Here is a 15,473-nt window from a genome sequence, read left to right on the forward strand (position 1 = left end):
CTTTCAGCGACGCTCAGCCTGTCGGAGATACCTCAGTGCAGCAGAACGATATTGTTGAACATTTGTCATCACAAAACTCAAGATCTGAACAATTGACTGGTCAACAGAACTCTGTCTCATCATCGGACCAATTGTTTGACGAGCAGACACGTCGTGGGAGAAGCCGATATTTTCTTCGATCCAGTACTAGAGACTAATAAAACAAGAATATTTGCTTTCTCCCCTGACATTCACGTTGCCCCATTGCCACTGTCTAGTTTTGAACACACTGGCCAAATTGTAAATTTTGAAAATGTTGAGTCTTTTTCCATATATGTGTTTTTGCTTCCACAGCTAGCAGATTTTGTATATATTATTGATTAAAGATACCTTACATCCGGGTAGACCGTAGGGCCACGCGGGTACTTCCTTCTGGTTAGTAGGTCTTGACACTAGGTCAGAGACCGTAGATTCCTAGGAACTCCTGGGGATTGACTATTGCTACACAGAACGAAGTGCGTCAAGAACGTAGCGGACGGTTTTAGAGGATGGCTTTCTCGAAGCTGTCGGACATGGAAAAGGCTCAGGCTAAAAGACTCGAGTTGCGCAGAATTGCACACACAAAATGCTTCATGTTTCAGGTGTTCCTCCTATTCTTAACTGTTTCTTCGTTATTGGTGGGTGGGGTGTATTACATGATACAGTCATTGTTGCCTTCTGCCTCACCTACCCCTTCTCCTGAACCTAAACTTACTACTACTGTTTCTCCTCATTCCTTCCACATCTTACCCCAACACGAGCAGGCTAGACGTGCGGAATTCATGAATAATTCCTTCATTCAGCTTCTTCATCAGCATCAGTTGGTGATGAACACTACCAATTGTTGGGTGTGTGGGTTAATGCCACATACCACCGATAAGGGAATTCCGTACTTGGTCCTTCCTTATAGTTCCCAGGGTTCAGCTCGAGCATTGCAAACAATGTTTCGAAGTGCACTAGATTCTTACCCCAATCGAGAGCCACGTTCTCCACACTTTGGTCCTGGTCCGTACCATAAGCCTTTGGCAATAGCGATTGCTGATTTAGATAGGGATATCTATGAGCCGTCGCTCATCCCCGAGGAAGAGGTGCGAGCCTATAGGGATCTCAGTGAGGTTGAGTATAGTGCGCTCGTGGGCGAAAGACAGCTTAGGAGCTCGTCTCCAATATGGGTCGTACCCCACCTTGGTAATTTCTGTCTAAAAGGCCGTGGTCGAAATCAGAGGGCTCACCTTGGAGAGAGTGCTTGCTCTGAGACGTATGTCTTACCAATGCTCTCTTCCCCTGTTCTCCTGACTGCCAAGGGTACGTGCTTTGTCTGTTACGACCGTGCATATACATGGTTGCCCCTTGACTTTGCGGGCACCTGTTATATTGCAAACTTGTTGCCACCGACTTTTACAGTCGCCTCCGATTACCACAAGACCAGAGTTGTGAGGGGCGTGATTAGCAAAGAGGACACTGCCGGTCAAGAGGCAGGAGACTTTTTCAAGGGTTTCTTGCCGTTTTGGGGGCCTATGATCAATAGTAGGAACCTGAGACAATTGACTCGAGTGGTGGAATCGACAGCTAACATCACTGCCAGTGCCCTTGGTAATATTACAGCGGAGCTTCAGGCGGATAGGTTGATGACGTTACAAAATCGTATGGTTTTAGACGTTGTCTTAGCAGATCGAGGTGGAGTATGTAGAGTGATCCATTCGAGTTGTTGTGTATTCATTCCAGACAACGCTCCGACTGTCTATCAAGCCATCTCGAAGTTGCATAAGATCTCTGAGTCCATACACGTGGACGTAGGGGATTGGACGCTACTCGGGTGGTTTTGGGGCCTGATGTCGGCTTGGGGTTAGAAGAATCTGCTGATCATCGGAGTTGTTGTAGCATTCCTGTTCACGTGTTGCCTTTGTGTGCAGTGTGGTCCTGCTATATGTGGCCTCTGTGCTGCGACGTGTATAAGGCAGCTGCCTGTTACCAAAGGGACTCTGATGGATAGAATTATGTTGCAGCAGCATCTAGATGGTCTGATGAATATCGAGATCGATTATGATTCCGACTAGTGCTTGCCTATATGAGGGCAAAAGGAGCGTCTGAGGTTCCGTGACAATCGTAAGTGGTGTTTTCGACTCACACGAATATGGTCGAGTCTGGTATCTATGAACCGCAAATGACGAGTTTAGTGGGTGTACGCGTTTACGCTGTGCTAACCTGAACCGTTCATTTGTTTCGTGGGTTTCTTCATCTGAGCCCACGGGTTCCATCTTAGATGCGGCATCCATTTTGTTTCTTGCCCTCAAGTAGCCAGCGAACGGACGCTGTCCGCTTCGCGACCCTGGGATTCCCAAACACTTGCGGAAGACACGTTTCCTTTGAAGGTGTCTTTATGATGAGGGGGATGACACTGCAAGGCAGATGGCCCCGCTCGAGGCTCATCTTGCCGTGCCGCTCTATTGTCTCAGTTGTGCATTCATTAAGCATGTCCCCTTTGATGCCTGCAACTCGTGTTCCTTGACGCCTCCCCTTTTACACCCTTTTCGATCTGTTCACTGTTCCCGTCTTCCTCTGCACCTGTTTCTGTCTCTTCCTTGATTCGTTTACTGCTGATTGGAATGTACTAATGGTGGGAAGATGTACTTTTACAGTTGGGAACCGCCAAATGTTACTGTAATTATGTTCCGGGCCCTGAATACATGAAAGCGACCCCTTATGACTTTTACGATGGGAACCAAGTTGTAGACCTTTGTGCACCATGTTATCCTATGCTTGAAAACTGTATAAGAAGAGCGATCCACAGATACAATTTGAAGCAGTCTCCTCGAACCTACACATGTTGTACTTCTTGTGACTTCTGTGTTCCCTGCAGTAATAAACCTCGAATCTTTGACGCCGAAGGAAGTGTCCCGTGTCTCTGTCATTTGTACGCCGTAACAGGTTACCCACGAAGGTTTTAGGTGTTATCCCTGGCACCGCTGGGTCTTAGCAAAAACCCAGTCCTTCAACTCCTTGATATCTGTGATGATTGCATGATTGCGATCTAGTCTCACAGGACACCACACATCATTCCATATACACCGACTCGTGTTGGGGATGTCCCGAATACAATAACAAGCATTGGCATAGCCAATAGGTCTCGCCTTTGGGACCTTATAAGTATTTAGTTATGTAGCACAATATCCTTGGTGCAACAACATCAACTGTTGCATGGCTAAACACTTATAAGGTCCCAAAGGGGAGACCTATTGGCTATGCAAATGCTTGTTTGTTTTTTAATCTGGCCACCCTACCTATTCGCCAAACTCTATACAGTCCCCTTGGTTCCTAAGTTTCAAATAACAATTCTGTTTCATTTAATCGTGATTCTTTCTTGACACACTGAATTACAGTGGCATGCTATCCACTTTTTATTTGAATAGAATACAGATGGCAAGCACACTCATGAGCTATCGCTCATAAACCCGTGGTGGGTATGAAGGAATCCAAAACGCCTCTATCTATGACATTATGCTACACTTCACTTGCTACCCTCATTTGGTTTGAAATTCATACCCCCTAAAGTGGATTCAGTTTATTCCCAGTTAACCTCTTCAGATCCAACGCATTTTTACAACAAAATATATACAGTTTTTGAATTTTTAAAAAATGTGTCCTTTAGGTGATTGCAAGCACCTCTTCAGCATCTGTCAACGGAAAAGGTCAAAGAAAAAACAGACAAGCTCCAAGCAAAATCTTACACGGATTACTAAAAAGAAGCCCACAAAAGTTTCACGTGAGAATCCATTCAAATTTCAAGCAAGGAGTTTTTCTAGCCTGTGCACATTCTTCGGAAATTCTTGCCCGCGAAATATTCAAAATCCAACCCATTCATAAAGCGAATGCAATTACCGCTAATGAAAAATAAACACACCCTCCCGGCTTTGTGCAATTCGAGCTAAGTCATAGCTTCCCAGGCCCTTCTTTGTAGCTAAAAGAGAAAGGCGTTGCACGTCTGAAGGAAGAGATCTTAAGAGCCATACAATGTAATTACCAGCATCTTTGGGCTTTGTATTTGTTGATAGAAGATTTGGAACCGCTTGCTCAAAGGATTTGGCGGGATCACCAGATGAATGGGGATGTGGTACTCGGAAATTTGAAAGGCAGGTGAAGATGTTCACCCACACATAGAGCGCATTCTCACCGTGGCTGGCTTTGATCTCTCCGCCGCAGTAGAGGAAATTAAGGGACTTTACCTTAAGAGTCTGTAATAACACGAACCCAGACACATCAGACTTCCAGCCTTACACTGCATTGCATTCTCACAGACGTAAAACGTAAATAGACATCAAATATCCCAATTTAGCTTCAGGGTAAATTTTATTTTTGCATTAGGAAATTCTTGTGGCCAAGAAGGCTTGGGAGGGACTGAGGACTGATTTTGTAGAATGTGCTAACTATGTTTGCATGAGATACGGTAGTAATGCTCTTTTGAAAGCACATGAATGTTTGGGTATCAGCACATATTTGATTTGCAAATATTCACGCACAACATTGTGTTCTAATTGTGGTTAAAAAAGAACAAATGCTCGCCACAAAAAAAAAGAAGCCACGCATCTAATAAAACCCAAAATTGTACAAAAGCTCCTGTTCGAAAATGTGTATGTGTGCTTTCACATGTACGATACTAAAGTTCAGTAAATGTTCCATGTGCAAAAATGTAAAAAAAAAATAGTATTTATTCACCATTGAGACAAGCTTGTTATTGTAATAAGAGTGTAGGTTTTGCCTCCACAATGTATGTTCGTAAAGGGGCTGGTCTGGTGTCCTAACCGGTGCACACGTCACAGGACCCCGCCACTCTCATCAAGAGTGTGTTGCTAGTATTACCTCCTCATCAGACCTCTCTATCACAGCCCTTACCATAGGAGTGATAGCTCCTCCTCACAGAAATTCCAAGCGAAAAATACCCTTGGTTTCCATCCCTGCCTTCGAAGCCACTCCCACATCCTGTGCCACATAACCCCTGACCTACTGCATCACATCCTGCACCACCAAACACAAGAAGCCAAACAGAGAGGGAGGGATGGGAACCAGGACTGTGACGGGGAGTAAAGAATATTACCGGTAAGTAATTGGTCATTACTGCTCTTCCCTCAAGGGGCGTGCTGGACTCAACGGCATGCATTTTACATATCTCACCTGTGTGCACATGGTATTGTATTGTATTGTAATTGCATTTATATAGCGCTTACTACCCCTGAAGAGGCGTCTAGGGGGCCAAAATGACATTCTGTTTTATGGCCGAGGGCCACACCGATGGGCCTGCAGGTAGTATTGGGGCTACTAGAGAAAAAAAAAACACACACACTATCACCACCATTTTAAAACATTAATTGAATACAGAGTAGGGAAGCTGATTTTACACTTTGAAAAGAGACGTGGAGCGACATGGGGGCGTCAGGGACAGGGTCAAACTGGGACACAAATTAAGCCCCAGTACCAAAATAAAAGTGTCCCCTTTAGTAAATTTTAAAACTAAAAACAGGTCCCATTATAACAAATTGAGACAGTTTCTATTTAGTAAAGACATGCTGTACACGTTTTATGCAAGGTATGAAAGACTGCATTGATTTGAGCTTGCTGCACACAACGTTATTTTTAATATGAGGGAAAGCAACAGCAAAACCTGACCCAGCAGACTGTAACACAGGCCCACAAAAATTTAAAAACAGCCCACTTTACTGACCTGCAAGCAGATTTCACAGGGCAGGCAGGCTTCCTGATGAGGAGGGCAGGCTGGCTGATAGCATGCAGGCTGTCAAAGAAGTGAAACAAGCAGGGAAGACTGGTACGATCCACTGGAGGCCTCCTGCTGCGTAAGCAGTCCTTTTGGCAGAACAGAGAGAGTAGGTTGCGGGCGGCGTGGACCATGCAGGCGGCGACTTCCTCTCCAAGGTAGCAGGAAGCTTGCTGAAAGGCTCCCTAATAGTCAGCTGTAAATGCACTTTTAAAGGGCCCTTGCTTCCCGCCTGTGCCGAGCAGGAGTAGTCACTGATGCTTTCAGTAAACACAAAGAGGGTCAATGGAGCATGTGCAGGAAAGTTGATATCGCAATGCTCAAGAGGCCCTATTTTGTGTTTTCTGAAACCCATGGGGGATCCTGCTACGGGGCAGCTGTGCCTAAGCAAGAACGGGACCATAAAAACGGTCTGTGGGCCGCCAAGCAAGTTCTATCGGGCTGCTGGCGGCCCGCGGGCTGAACTCTGAATACCACGGGTCTAGACCCATCCACAGAGTCAACTATGAAGTTGAACATTATTCTGGAATAAATAGCTCATCTTTTGATTAATTTTGCTTCTTGCAGACATATATCTATAGTGGGCAAAAGAAAGCTACAGTACCAGGAATCAAAGAAAAAAACCTGGTGCGGAATGAGCTTCCCAAGCTTAATACAACCGCTCAGAGAGGTGCCACTGAAGGCTGGGAGCATTCCTTTCTTAGGAGTGAGTCCACACAGATGATCACTAAAAGAAGAGGCTTCCCTTTTCTGATCTCCTATACTCATATGTTGCAGAGAAGCAGAACAACCATTGACAAAGTCAATAGGTCGTGTTTTTATATAAGGAAAGTGCTTCTTAATTGGCGAGTGTGTGTAGATGTGAATAGGTGAATGGGTGAAGGCTGAAATGTGGCATTGCATAGTTAGAGACCTGCTCTCCCCCACAGCTCCGCTATTAAGGGCCACCACTGCTGCTCTGTGTCTCTGGGTGCTGCTGCTGCTCAGGTAGGTGTTGAGGCCCTCCTCCACCTTCTGGCTTCCCGTCCCCTCCCCTACTTAATGACGGCTGCTGCACAGCCAAAGGCAAGCCCGTCTGCGCCCGTCCGAGACCCGACCACGACCACACCAGGGACCACTCCCCACTATGACTCAGCTGCCCTCCTCGCACTCAACCCCGGAAGATACAACTACTGCAATAGATCAACGCCGAACACCACCCACGGCCAGTTCTCCTGCCGACACTGCAGACAATCCATCACCGTCAACAGCACCCCTACAACCACTAAACCCACAAAAGACGCCCACAACACCAACGCCCTGCATGCATACTCAATGTTCGCTCCCTCCACAGACACGCCACAGAAATCTGGGACCTGCTCGGCACCCTCCCGCCAGACATCGCCTTCTTCACAGAAACATGGACCAACACCACCTCTGCCCCTGACATCGCCACTGCCATCCCTGATGGATACAAGATCCAAAGAAAGGGCTGCCCCACCTGCCAGGAGGAGGACTCACCATCACACACAAAAGATCCCTCAGACTCTCAACCTCCAGCACGAGTTACCCCGCTCCAACACAGAACACCTCCACTTATAGATCCAAACCAGCCCCATAACCACTCTGCATGGGACCCTAGTCTACAAACCCCCTGGGCCCTGGGCCCCGGGCCTCGTGCCTCTTCCGCCACCACCATGAACGACCTCGTCACACCCAACGCCATCACCTTCACGGACTACATCCTCATCGAAGACCTAACTGCCACTTCGAAAACCTCAACAACCCCATCTCCACCACCCTCCATGACAACCTCGGCCTAAGCAGCTCCATACCATACCCACGCCGCTCCTCTGTTTGATACAGCTTGGGGCACTCATTGACGTTAGAGCCATACTCGGCATACAACAAATTATTCCCCGCCTAATAGAACAACACCTTGTTCGGCGTGGGCGACAATTTTTGAAGTTACGCTAGATTGTGACCTTCGAGCCTGATACTGCAAATTGATATTCAACAAATAATCGTACCTCTCTTCACATATACTCATACCGAGTATCTTCAGTCAAGGGCCCGGCTGGGTCGGAATTATCACCAGCTGAGCGACCTTTTTGACCTGGACACAGCCATCTAGCCCTGAGGAATCGCGAGTGCGATGAAACACGTGTCGGCTGGCTGTTAACTGCATTAAAGACTCCAAGATTTACCCTTCATGAGAGTTTTTTGTTTAAACACTTCTGTCATCTGTTACTTTTTTGTTGTGTATTGTTACTGAACAATGTTTACCCTATTGAGTGCATCGGCAACCAAGTCTGTTGAATAAGGGGTAGTTTCCTCTACTCTAATTGAGTGGTTTAGGGTTTCTCCACTCGCCAATTTGCACCTTAATAATAGCAATTCTATACTGTGTGCGGACATACGGGCAGTGCACCCGGAGCGTAAACTGATCCAAAAACCTTCAGAATCCATATCCATACCATACCCACTCACAGAGCCAGGCACACCCTCGACCCCATCATCACAGGAGGGACAAACATCCACTTCAGACACACCACAGCCCTTCAGGACAGATCACCACTGCGTACACTTCTCCTACAACTCTGCCATTGAACCCAAACCCGCCTGCGCCCGCCCCAAAGGAACTGGAGAAAGATCACAGAGGAACTCCTCAACACCACCCTTCTCCATGACCCCCCCCCCTACGTAACTACCACCGCCAACTCCGCAGCCAAAGAACTACACTGCTGGATCTCCAGCTGCGCTGACAAGCTCGCACCCCTCTGCCATCCCGTCAATCAATGCCCCCTGAAGGCCACCTGGTTTACCATGACCTTCAAGAAGCCAGGCGCTCCTGCAGAGGCCTCAAGAAACTCTGGCGGAACAAGAGAACCACTGAAGACCTGAACAAGTACAGGAACACCATGAACAAATACCACCAGGGCATTAGCGCCACGAAGAGGACCTTTATCAAGAACAAAATCCACTCCAATGCAAGTAACACAGAAGAACTCTTCAACGTCATACAGCAGTTCACCAAACCCCTCAGCGAAGCCATGGATGTCACTCCTTCCCAGGCCCTCTGCAACAAGCTCAGCTCCTACTTCCATCTGAAAACCAAGGCCCTCTACGACAACTTCAGAGAACAGACTCATGACACCACCCCCCTTTCCACCACCAACAACCGGCTGACCATCACCACCTGGAAACCGGCGACCACCGAAGACACCACCAACACCATGAAGAACACCAACTCTGGAGCCCCCACGGACCCCTGCCCACCGTACATTCACCACAGAGCCACTGGCACCATAGCTCCCATACTAGGCCGGACCATCAACGCCTCCCTCGAATCCGGCATCTTCCCGATGACTGGAATCGGGCAGAAGCCAAGCCCCGCCTCAAGAAGCCCTCGGCCGACCCGACAGACCTGAAAACTACCAGCCCATCTCTCTCCTTCCCTTCGCAGCCAAAGTCACCAAGAGAATTATCAACGCCCAGCTGACCACCTTCATCAAAGAGAACTCCAGCCTGACTACTCCCAGTTTTCGCACCAACCACAGCACCTAGACTACCCTCCTCGCTGCCACAGATGACATCCGCATGCTACTCGACCAAGGCCACACCACGGCCCTCATCCTACTAGACCTTTTCGCAGCCTTCTACACCGTCTTACACCACACCATCACTGCCAGACTCCACGACGCGGGAATATGAGGAACGGCACTCGACTGGATCTGCTCCTTTCTCTCCGGAGGAACACGAGGAATCAGACTCTCTCACTTACTCTCCGAAGCTACAGAGATCAACTGTGGAGTACCCCAAAGATCCTCGCTCAGCCCGATGCATTTCATTATGTACATGGCATGGGCTCATCATAGTATCTTACACCAACAATATACAGTTCATCCTCTCTCTCACGAAGAACCCCGAAAACACCAGACTCAGCTTCCAAGAAGGAATGAAGGACATTGCAGCCTGGATGAATGACAGCTGCCTAAAACTGAACTCAGAGAAGACCCAGGTCCTCATCCTTGATCCCTCCCCCATGGAGTGGGACAGCTCCTGGTGGCCCCCTGCCCTCGGGAATCCACCCACCCTGACGGACCATGCCAGGAACCTCAGCATCACCCTAGACTCCTCCCTCACCATGACCCACCAGATCAAAGTTGTCACCTCGACCGGCTTCAACGCCCTCCGCATCCTCCGCAAGACCTTTAAGTGGATCCCCCATGAATACAGAAAGACCATCACCCTGGCACTTGTAACTAGCAGACTGGACTACGGTAATGCCCTCTACACCAGAATCAACAAAACCCTGCTACACAAGCTACAAACCATCCAGAACACCACAGCCAGACTCGTCCTCGGAACCCCAAAACATGAGCACATGACCCGCACCTCCGAGACCTCCACCGGCTCCCCATTGAGAAGAGAGTAACCTTCAAGCTACTGACCCACGCCTACAAATCCCTCCACAACATTGGACCCAAGTACCACCCGAAAGAATCTCCTTCCACGTACCCAATAGGAATCTCTGACAGAATATCGAGAGACAGGATATCGACAGACAAACTATCGATGCTGGAATATCGAAGGCAAGTATATCGACACCCTATCTACAACATGGTAAGTACAAAAATATCGAAACTAAAATATCGATGTTAAAAATATCGTAATTAAATATATCGTTTTTTTTGTTATTAAAAAAAGGAATATAAAGTAAATAATACTTTTATATAATTTAAACTTATGTAAAAATATTGTAGAATGTTTGAAATGAATAAATAATACATATTTAATGTTAAACATTTAATTAAAATTAAACATACAATATGTAATATATTTTTAATTCATTATAATATTTATTATATTTTTAATTAATTTAAAAATATTAACAAATACTATAAATTAAAAATAAATCAACACTCATAAAATAACATAAATAACAATACATATTTATATTTAATACATAAAAACAATGAAATATACTTTCAATATTTAAATAATTAATTAAACACAACATTATATAACATAATACAAATATTATAAAATACATAAATAAATATAAATTATATTGGATAGCGTAAGGCTAAAAATTACTATTCAAACTCCATAGGGTGCAACAGTAAGGAAAGTGTTGGATAGCGGATAGGTAAAAATTACTATTTCCACTCCAATGAGTGCAACATTAGGGAAAGCTTTGGATAGCGTAAGGGTAAAAATTACTATTCCCACTCCAGTGGGTGCAACAGTAGGGAAAGTGTTGGATAGCGTAAGAGTATAAATTACTATTCCAACTCCAGTGAGTGCAACAGAAGGGAAAATGTTGGATAGCGTAAGAGTAAAAATTACTATTCCAACTCCAAAGGGTGCAACAGTAGGGAAAGCGTTGGATAGTGTAGGGAGTAAAATTACTATTCCCACTCCAGAGAGTGCAACAGTAGGAAAAGCGTTGGATAGCGGGTGGGTAAAAATTGCTATTCCCACTCCAGTGAGTGCAACAGTAGGGAAAGCGTTGGATAGTGTAGGGGTTAAAATTACTATTCCCACTCCAGAGAGTGCAACAGTAGGTAAAGCGTTGGATAGCGGGTGGGTAAAAATTCCTATTCCCACTCCAGTGAGTGCAACAGTAGGGAAAGCGTTGGATAGCTGGTAGGTAAAAATGACTATTCCCACTCCAATGAATGCAACCGTAGGGAATGCGTTGGATAGTGTAGGGGGTAAAATTACTATTCCCACTCCAGAGAGTGCAACAGTAGGGAATGCGTTGGATAGCGTAGGGGAAAAATTACTATTCCCACTCCAGTGAGTGCTACAGTAGGGAAAGCGTTGGATAGCGTAGGGGGAAAAATTACTATTCCCACTCCAGTTAGTGCAACAGTAGGGAAAGCGTTGGATAGCGTAAGGGGGAAAATTACTATTCCCACTCCAGTGAGTGCAACAGTAGGGAAAGCGTTGGATAGCGTACGGGTAAAAATTACTATTCCCACTCCAGTGGGTGAAACAGTAGGGAAAGCGTTGGATAGTGGGTAGGTATAAATGACCAATCCCACCCCAATGAGTGCAACAGTAGGGAATGCGTTGGATAGTGTAGGGGGTAAAATTACTATTCCCACTCCAGAGAGTGCAACAGTAGGGAAAGCTTTGGATAGCGTAGGGGGAAAAATTACTATTCCCACTCCAGTGAGTGCAACAGTAGGGAAAGCGTTGGATAGCGTAGGGGGAAAAATTACTATTCCCACTCCAGTGAGTGCAACAGTAGGGAAAGCGTTGGATAGCGTACGGGCAAAAATTACTATTTCCACTCCAGTGGGTGCAACCGTAGGGAAAGCATTGGATAGCGGGTAGGTAAAAATGACTATTCCTACTCCAATGAGTGCAACAGTAGGGAATGCGTTGGATAGTGTAGGGGGTAAAATTACTATTCCCACTCCAGAGAGTGCAACAGTAGGGAAAGCTTTTGATAGCGTAGGGGTAAAAATTCCTATTCCAACTCCAAAGGGTGCAACAGTAGGGAAAGCGTTTAATAACATAGATTTTTATTTTAACATACTTCTAAATAATGTTTATATTTGAAATAATGTATAATTAATTTTTCAAAAACATCAACATCAATAAAAAACAATTAATAATTAATAAAACCAATTACGTTTGAATAATTAATTGACAATAAATTAACAACAAACACCAATAAATAATAATTATTAAATATGACTCACCAAATGATAAATATTAAAATATTAATTATTTATCATAACAATAAAATATTACTTAAATTTAAATCAATATTAAAAATTAAAATACATTATACAGATTAATATTTAAAAAAATGTTTTACAATTATTTAATTAATTTTTCTAGTTAATAAAAATATTTACAAATTACAAATATTATTTGACCATTTAAAAAATAAATATTTACTAAAATAATTAATTACCAATCAATAATTATTTAATACATTAATTATCCATAACTAAAAATGTATAAATAATTAAATATTTACAATAAAATTTCTTTCCACCCAATACCCCTATAAACCCACAACACCCTCAGGTACTAAAACATAGCATTTAATTAAAATTAACATTAATTACCAATTACATAATTAATTTATCAATTAAAATAATTATTTGCCAATTAATAATTAATTACAAAATAAATTATACATAAAAAAAATATTTTAATAATTACAATTAAATTACTTCCCACCCTATTCCCCTATAAACCCACAACCCGCTCCGGTACTAAAACATTACATTTAGTTAAAATTAACATTAATTACCAATTAAATAATTAATTTACCAATTAAAATAATTAATTGCCTATTAATAATTAATTACAAAATAAATTATACATAAATAAATATTTTAATAATTACAATTAAAATACTTCCCAGCCTATTCCCCTATAAACCCACAACCCGATCCGGTACTAAAACATATAATTTACTTACAAATACATTTATTAATATATAAAATTATTACAAATATAATTTAATTTTTTTTAAATACTTAACTAAAACATATAACACATACATAATAAAAAACAAAAAAATAATACAAATATCAATATTAGTGTCATCGAAGTTAGTTACATCGATATATATGCTGTCGATATTACTAACTTCGATGTTACTTACATCGATATAAAGAATTTCGATATTACTTACCTTAGGGTCGATATTCTGTCCAACAATATTTTTGACATCGATATTCTGCACCTTCGAAATTTCAAACACGATATTTTGGTAGGTCGAAATTTAAAACTCGATATTTTGACTGTGTACCACCCAATAGGAACCTCTGCTCCGCCGATCTCGCCCTGGCAGAGACCCCATGCATCCCCATAACCAGAGCAGGTGGAGGAACCTTCTCCTACCTCGCAGCAAAGATCTGGAACATGCTCTTAGTCAACATCAGACACTCCCCCTCTCTTCACACCTTCAGGAAGAACCTCAAGACTTGGCTCCTCCACTGATCCAGAGCTGCACCCCCCAGCACCTTGAGACCCTCTCGGGTGAGTACCGTGCTTTAGAAACCGCTGATTGATTGATTGATTGGATGGATGAGAACATGAATGGCTGGGTGCAAGACTTAGGTGAACGTAGAAAAGTGCATGGATTGATAAATAAATTGGTGACTATGTGCATTGGTAGATAAATGGGTGAGCATGTGTTAAGGGAGTGCAAGGCTAGATGATTGATTATTTTGATAAATGAGTATAGGGATGGATGCTATGCATCCTCTAATGTCTAAACATCCATCTCTTGACCTGACTATCCATCCAACTCACATACACACACACATACTGATTCCACCATCAACCCCAAACACTCATTAATCTATCAACCTTCCACCATGTATACCTCCACGTCATCTAAATAAGCATACATTTATACATTCACACTCATGTAGTGATATATCCATACATCCTTCAAAAACAGTCATGATCTGATTAGGTGCCCTCATATTCACAACCCACCATACTGTGTGGGCATGGGTGCTGTGCGCATGTAGTCTGTGATGGTATGTGTGCCTGTGTATGCTTTGTCTGAGTTTGCATGTGATCCTTTATGTATGCTGTTTGAATATAAACGTGTGTCTGCATGTGCAAATTACACAAGACTTTCCGACTGCTAATTCAGACACGCAGTAAATCACCTTAAACCAACATTCACAAGACTCACACAGGAGCTTATTTCCGATACTATTTTCATGCATCAAATAATTCAAAAGCGTACAGTCATCCAAACTGAAGCTATAATTTTATAGGAATGGAAAACTACAGGTAACATGTAGCTGAATGAGAAATTAACCCAATTATGATTTGTTTTCAGGAAGAAGATTTGGTAATAGACTTTAAATCAACTATCCTATATTCATTTATTTTATAGATAAGGGAAATGTAGGGGAAATCAGATGATGCTTGGGATTACTTGCATTCTATAATGCATCTTTGCAATCTTAACATATTGTAAAGGGGAAAAAGGTGGATGTCATGGTAACTGAGGCTTGTGGAGTTGTCATGCTCCATGTGCTGGCGTATGGAATACAACCAGCTTGTGGGGACGTTTATAGAGACTATCATAGTGGCGTGCTCAAGATTACCAAGTGGTGAGTTCACTTCCTGTACTGTCCTTTAGGGGGAGCATCTGTGCTGTGAGCTCCACTCCTGGATGGCCCATTATAAATGTATGTCTAGGTCAATGTAAATAAGCATTTGCAATGCAATAGGTCTCGCATTTATTCAAGCTTGAGCTATTGGCATTGTAAATGACAATGCCTTTTATTTATGTTTTAAAACCAAAAACATAAATAAAAGGTATTGTCATTTACAATGCCACTAGCTCAAACTTGTGTAAATGCGAGACCTATTGCATTGCAAATGCGATTGTATGTTTCAATTGGTTGTACGATTTAAAGTTCAGTACAGTCCTATAAAAAAAGATAACACAAATCAAAAAAACCTGCACACACACTGGCTTTCTCTTTCCCTTGGTCTCTCGAGCCACCACAAACACACAAAGGTACCAAAGGTTTAACTCTCACCTCCCCCATGTCCAAAAGCAGCGCCTCTCAGCCTGGCCTCTGCCCCTGAGTGGTGAGTCATACATCTGTGGTCACAAGACCACATTCGGTGCCCAGAGTTGTATTTACCCAGGCTGTGAAGAGTGGGCTGCCGCTGTGGGGCCCGGACAGCCCTCCAAAGC

The sequence above is a fragment of the Lissotriton vulgaris genome, chromosome 5 (assembly GCF_964263255.1).
Source record: "Lissotriton vulgaris chromosome 5, aLisVul1.2, whole genome shotgun sequence".
Lineage (NCBI taxonomy): Eukaryota > Metazoa > Chordata > Amphibia > Caudata > Salamandridae > Lissotriton > Lissotriton vulgaris.